Here is a 7,319-nt window from a genome sequence, read left to right on the forward strand (position 1 = left end):
TAATATTTAGTTCATGCATATTAAGTTTTTTTATCTATATTTTTCTAGACTTTTATTATGTTATCATCTTCATCTTTTAATTTTGTAATTTAGAACTTAGGATTTTTATTTTTATTTTTATTTGTTATATAAAAACATAGTTTGGAGATCATGTTTCCTTAAGTTTTCTATCTAATATGGACTTGTATTTCTTGTCTTTTAAGACTCCTTTCTTCTTTGCTTGTTTGATTTTTTGAGACTCTACATGAGATTTTCTCAAAAAAAAGATTTTTAGAAATTATTCTATAAATTAATACTTATCTCTTCTACTTGTCTTTTTAATTCTATAGCTTGGTGTTTCTATAAGAGCCTTGATGTTCAATAAAAACTATGTAGAAATATAAAAATCTCTTTAATATTTTTAAAAAATATATATATATATATATATATATATATATATGTATATATATAGAAACATATGCCTATATTTAAAGAACTTAATCTTAAATTTTGAAAACATCTAAAAAATCTAAAATTCATCTTATATATATGGTTTAAAGGTTATCTTTGTTAGAATTGAATAAAAAAAATTAATTGGAAGGTGATTAAAAATATATATATTTCTTGTAATAGAATTTGAATTATCATATTTACTCAAATCAAATTTTGTTTAAATTAAAATCTATATAATTTATTTGAGACTCTTATGTCATCTCCCTTATTATTCCACAGATACTCTAGATATTTCATGGCTACAAAAAAATCTTAAAATCAAAGTTTACCCTTGAAAAAGTATCTATGAACTACATTGTGTAATATATATTAGATAATATTCTAGAAATCTAAGAAACTATAACTTGAACCAAAGTATCTAAACAATTCTTTTTAATGCTGAAATCACAATTTTAAAAAGCATATTATTAACCTTTTTGGAATTTGTTTTTCAAACCATGAGCTTGAGAAGTAACAATGATATGTTATATCAATGATGATATTGGGTAATGAGTTGTAACAATGATATCTTACACCAACCATGATATTGGGTAATGAGTTGTAACAATGATTTCTTACAGCAACAATGGCCTTGGGTAATGAGTTGTTATTATCCGAGGAAGATATTCTATAAATGTGTGTGTGGCAACTGTGTAAGAAAGAAACTTCTTCTGTTCATAAAGATTGTAAAAATGAGTAACCTACAGTAAAGAAGGGAACAGAGGGGGGATGGATGGATGGATGAAGAAGAAAGGATGACAAATAAAAGGGAAGATGGGTTTGCAGCTGCATGCCGAGCAGGATGATCTGCGCTGAACATTCAGGCCCGCTATCCCTCCACTGCACAGAGCGGGGAATGAACGCTGCTCGGTTGCCCGCCTGACGCGATGTCCCCCTCACTATCGCCAGCGAAACCTCACCCTCCGGCGAGATCCCGCTGCCGACTCCGCGCTTGGAGTGGACAGGCCCTCCACATGTCTCCGCAGGTCCTGTCCCCGACGCCCCACATCCTCATCTTCCTTCCCCCGCGTTTGGGTTACAGGCGGCCGCTACCACGCCCGAACGTCCGATCCCCTCTCTCCCTCCCTTTACATACCTTCCCTCACTGCACGCATCAAAACTTATGGCGCTATCTTTCCTCCCCCCCGAATAACTCTCCGCTCGCTCGCCCACCCACGGTGCTCAATCCTCTCCTCCCCACGCCCCTGGGTCCGCAACCCCGCCGCACTACCAAGCGGAATCTCGTCTCCTTCGGGGCCACCGCAACATCACAGCCCCAGAGCACCCTGCACCACACTCGCGTCTTCTCTCCCAGAAAACTCTACAACTGCCGCACCCGCCTCATACGTCTCCGGTACACCCGGCATACGAGTACTCCCCGCTCGCAAACCCTACAGCTTCGGCACCTGGTATGCTTTTAAATTGGAACACTGAAAAAAAGTACATCATCAGCAATGAAAGTCTCTGACTGGCATCCTCGACGAAGTTCCGGAAGCAGCACTCTCTGGACAATCAGAGCGAAGTTTCGATCCTCGGACCTGTGGGTTATGGGCCCACCACGCTTCCGCTGCGCCACTCTGATTCTATCAGACCTCGTCATTTTATATTATTTATACAAAATGTTATCCTACTACTGATCGACGTGGACTTCGTGTGTTTAGGTGTATATCTTGGTGGCGTTACTCTCTGGACTATCAGAGCGAGGTTATTCTACAATGAAATTTCTGTTTATGTTTGGAGCTAGTATAAATGATTAAGACTTTTGCAGTATTTCAATTTTGTTTTCGAGACAGAGAAAATAGAAAGAAAATCATGAAAATTAAGTTTAAGGACCATGAATTCGCTTATTTATTATTTTTTGTAGTTTAATGTTTGAGAATTTAGTTACTTTATTGTTACATCCATTATGCACACAAATTTATTTTTTTCTTAATATATGTTTTTTTGTATTTAATACGGATGTTATTCTTACTTAGAGAGTAGAATTTGTTTTACTATGTTTTTTATAGTTCGTTAATTGTCCAAAATAAGATGTTTGTTGCTAACATTTTTGTATCTAAAATTATCAGATTTCTGAATTTGTGTTTTTCTTTACACTAACATCTACATTCTCAAGAAGAGATTACTATCTTAAATATTAACGAAGTTTACAATGTTGGAAAAGTATTAGATTTCATCATTAAGCTAGGCTTACTTACTTATACAATTTTGTTTATTTTTAGATATTCTTTCTATTGATACAACTTTTATTCTATTCATGATTCTTTTTTATTTTTTAAGATTGTGGAACATTGGTTTAGAGACCCATCTAAAAACACATCAATATTATAAGTAGGCAAGAAATTTCCAAATTACAATGAGAAATTATATTTCAAATAAGAAATTTAAAAAAGAAATTACATAAAAAGAGTAATACCTCCAAACCATATAAAAAGATAAATCTTGCTATTGATAATAAATAAATAAATAAATAAATAAATCTATAAAAAACTATATCACTTAAATTAAGTTTATTAATCATGAATAGCAGCCAAAAATTGTAATAATAAAAAAGAAACAAATGTTATTACAAAAACAAATTCTATGTGGCAATACTTATAATTAATGAAAAATTAGGTAAATCGTGAGCTTCCAAATACAAAGCAGGCATGAACTCCTTCTGTTGAGAATTGGTTAAGTGGATTTGATGAATCAATGTATATGGGATAAAAAAAAGGTGATATTCAAAAGCGAGATTTGAATAAATAAATTTGTTTATTTTATGCACACAAATTTGTTTATTTCAAAAGCGAGACTATAAAAAACAATTAACGAACTATAAAAAACATAGTAAAACAAATTCTACTCTCTAAGTAAGAATAACATCCGTATTAAATACAAAAAAACATATATTAAGAAAAAAATAAATTTGTGTGCATAATGGATGTAACAATAAAGTAACTAAATTCTCAAACATTAAACTACAAAAAATAATAAATAAGCGAATTCATGGTCCTTAAACTTAATTTTCATGATTTTCTTTCTATTTTCTCTGTCTCGAAAACAAAATTGAAATACTGCAAAAGTCTTAATCATTTATACTAGCTCCAAACATAAACAGAAATTTCATTGTAGAATAACCTCGCTCTGATAGTCCAGAGAGTAACGCCACCAAGATATACACCTAAACACACGAAGTCCACGTCGATCAGTAGTAGGATAACATTTTGTATAAATAATATAAAATGACGAGGTCTGATAGAATCAGAGTGGCGCAGCGGAAGCGTGGTGGGCCCATAACCCACAGGTCCGAGGATCGAAACTTCGCTCTGATTGTCCAGAGAGTGCTGCTTCCGGAACTTCGTCGAGGATGCCAGTCAGAGACTTTCATTGCTGATGATGTACTTTTTTTCAGTGTTCCAATTTAAAAGCATACCAGGTGCCGAAGCTGTAGGGTTTGCGAGCGGGGAGTACTCGTATGCCGGGTGTACCGGAGACGTATGAGGCGGGTGCGGCAGTTGTAGAGTTTTCTGGGAGAGAAGACGCGAGTGTGGTGCAGGGTGCTCTGGGGCTGTGATGTTGCGGTGGCCCCGAAGGAGACGAGATTCCGCTTGGTAGTGCGGCGGGGTTGCGGACCCAGGGGCGTGGGGAGGAGAGGATTGAGCACCGTGGGTGGGCGAGCGAGCGGAGAGTTATTCGGGGGGGAGGAAAGATAGCGCCATAAGTTTTGATGCGTGCAGTGAGGGAAGGTATGTAAAGGGAGGGAGAGAGGGGATCGGACGTTCGGGCGTGGTAGCGGCCGCCTGTAACCCAAACGCGGGGGAAGGAAGATGAGGATGTGGGGCGTCGGGGACAGGACCTGCGGAGACATGTGGAGGGCCTGTCCACTCCAAGCGCGGAGTCGGCAGCGGGATCTCGCCGGAGGGTGAGGTTTCGCTGGCGATAGTGAGGGGGACATCGCGTCAGGCGGGCAACCGAGCAGCGTTCATTCCCCGCTCTGTGCAGTGGAGGGATAGCGGGCCTGAATGTTCAGCGCAGATCATCCTGCTCGGCATGCAGCTGCAAACCCATCTTCCCTTTTATTTGTCATCCTTTCTTCTTCATCCATCCATCCATCCCCCCTCTGTTCCCTTCTTTACTGTAGGTTACTCATTTTTACAATCTTTATGAACAGAAGAAGTTTCTTTCTTACACAGTTGCCACACACACATTTATAGAATATCTTCCTCGGATAATAACAACTCATTACCCAAGGCCATTGTTGCTGTAAGAAATCATTGTTACAACTCATTACCCAATATCATGGTTGGTGTAAGATATCATTGTTACAACTCATTACCCAATATCATCATTGATATAACATATCATTGTTACTTCTCAAGCTCATGGTTTGAAAAACAAATTCCAAAAAGGTTAATAATATGCTTTTTAAAATTGTGATTTCAGCATTAAAAAGAATTGTTTAGATACTTTGGTTCAAGTTATAGTTTCTTAGATTTCTAGAATATTATCTAATATATATTACACAATGTAGTTCATAGATACTTTTTCAAGGGTAAACTTTGATTTTAAGATTTTTTTGTAGCCATGAAATATCTAGAGTATCTGTGGAATAATAAGGGAGATGACATAAGAGTCTCAAATAAATTATATAGATTTTAATTTAAACAAAATTTGATTTGAGTAAATATGATAATTCAAATTCTATTACAAGAAATATATATATTTTTAATCACCTTCCAATTAATTTTTTTTATTCAATTCTAACAAAGATAACCTTTAAACCATATATATAAGATGAATTTTAGATTTTTTAGATGTTTTCAAAATTTAAGATTAAGTTCTTTAAATATAGGCATATGTTTCTATATATATACATATATATATATATATATATATATATATATATTTTTTAAAAATATTAAAGAGATTTTTATATTTCTACATAGTTTTTATTGAACATCAAGGCTCTTATAGAAACACCAAGCTATAGAATTAAAAAGACAAGTAGAAGAGATAAGTATTAATTTATAGAATAATTTCTAAAAATCTTTTTTTTGAGAAAATCTCATGTAGAGTCTCAAAAAATCAAACAAGCAAAGAAGAAAGGAGTCTTAAAAGACAAGAAATACAAGTCCATATTAGATAGAAAACTTAAGGAAACATGATCTCCAAACTATGTTTTTATATAACAAATAAAAATAAAAATAAAAATCCTAAGTTCTAAATTACAAAATTAAAAGATGAAGATGATAACATAATAAAAGTCTAGAAAAATATAGATAAAAAAACTTAATATGCATGAACTAAATATTAAAACTTTTTTAATTTAAACATTTTTTTTTTCAAAATTTAGTAATTTAGACATGAATTAGTCTATAGCTATGAATTTAGAGCTTAACCAACTTTGCTATAAGTTGGATAAGACTAGGTAACTACCTTCAAATGTTCAAGGATTATAATATATCTTCTCAATGTCAATATGCAAATACTAATTCGATATAATTTCTTATGCTAAAGTTAATGGATTATAGGAAAAACCTATATGAAGAAGGATTTTTCATTAACTATAGTTTTTAACTAGAGTACATACAACTAACCTTCAATCAAAACTTATAAGACAAAGATTGAAAAAAAAAAAAAAAAAAAAAAAAAAAAAAGTAGAGACACCATATTACACAAGTAGTTCAAAATGATTTTTAAATTCAATAAAATAATAATAGTAACACAATAAGAGGATATTTCAACACATTCTTATTATATACTTCTTCTACTTTCAATTAGTTATGGTTATTGGTTGTTCTTTTTTTACCAATTACTTATTCTCATGCCTTAATTTCATAAATTGTGAAAATGGTTCTTAGCTAAGTTGGATAATTCTAATCTACCTTGGATATTTTTATTATATTATCCAAATCTTAATCTAACATAATTAGTATGTTCAATTCTTAGATGAATTGGATATCTCAAGCTTATCTTTGATATGTTGGTCAAGATCTTTCTATTGTTTAAACTTTATTTATTTGATTCAATCACTAAGTTAATTAGACCAATTAACATGTTATATATTTTTTCTTAGTTCTTAGACTCATTTCTTACATAATTTGTATCTTTGAATGAAGAAAATATCTTATTTGGATTGAATGCTAATAATATAATTTTATAATTTAAGAACCTTTATTAAGTTGTTTAAGTCTTATATATAATTACAATATAAGTTTATAATCATTCAAAAATAAACATAGAAGAAGAATTGGCTTAATTTACATATCCAAAAGAAATAATATGTCTTCTTTATTATATATTAGCTTGTGTATTCTTTTCATTTTTACAATCATTTCTATTCTTTATTGTATATTAGCTTGTGTATTCTTTTCATTTTTACAATCATTTCTATTCTTTATTGTATATTAGCTTGTGTACAGGTCACTCATTTTTAGAAACATGCAATGATTATCTTTATGAAAAAAAGTTACTTTCTTATAAGTTTTACTAAAGTTTTAAAGTATTTATCAAGTAAGTTAATTGATTCATTTCATAAGTATATTTTTGTGAGTTCAATTTGTTTTTATATATTTATATTTTTTTTCTTTAACTATCTTCTTGATACTTTCTTATACATTTCTATATATTATTTTTAACTCCATATTTGTTTAAAGTATGATTAGAATTTTTAAAAAATACTTTTAATTTTAATATAAATTATAAATATCATTTAGTTCTAATTATTGTTTGTAAATACTAAAGATATATTTTGAAATAGTTTTATATAATTTTGGATATATTAAATATATAAGATGTAACATATTGGTATATTAGAAAATTAATAAAATTTATCTTCAAAACTAATACATTACTTAAAATTTGTC

General features: G+C 31.7%; 2 non-coding genes across 2 annotated transcripts; one reads left to right on the forward strand and one right to left on the reverse strand.

Moving 5' to 3' along the window:
* Positions 1 to 1,241: 1,241 nt before the first annotated feature.
* On the reverse strand, positions 1,242 to 1,534 carry LOC149989532 (signal recognition particle RNA). Its single transcript, XR_016502406.1, has one exon.
* A 2,698-nt stretch (positions 1,535 to 4,232) lies between these two features.
* On the forward strand, positions 4,233 to 4,525 carry LOC149989533 (signal recognition particle RNA). Its single transcript, XR_016502407.1, has one exon.
* Positions 4,526 to 7,319: the final 2,794 nt, after the last annotated feature.

This window comes from Physcomitrium patens, chromosome 3 (assembly GCF_059467195.1).
Source record: "Physcomitrium patens ecotype Gransden chromosome 3, ASM5946719v1, whole genome shotgun sequence".
NCBI classification, from domain to species: domain Eukaryota; kingdom Viridiplantae; phylum Streptophyta; class Bryopsida; order Funariales; family Funariaceae; genus Physcomitrium; species Physcomitrium patens.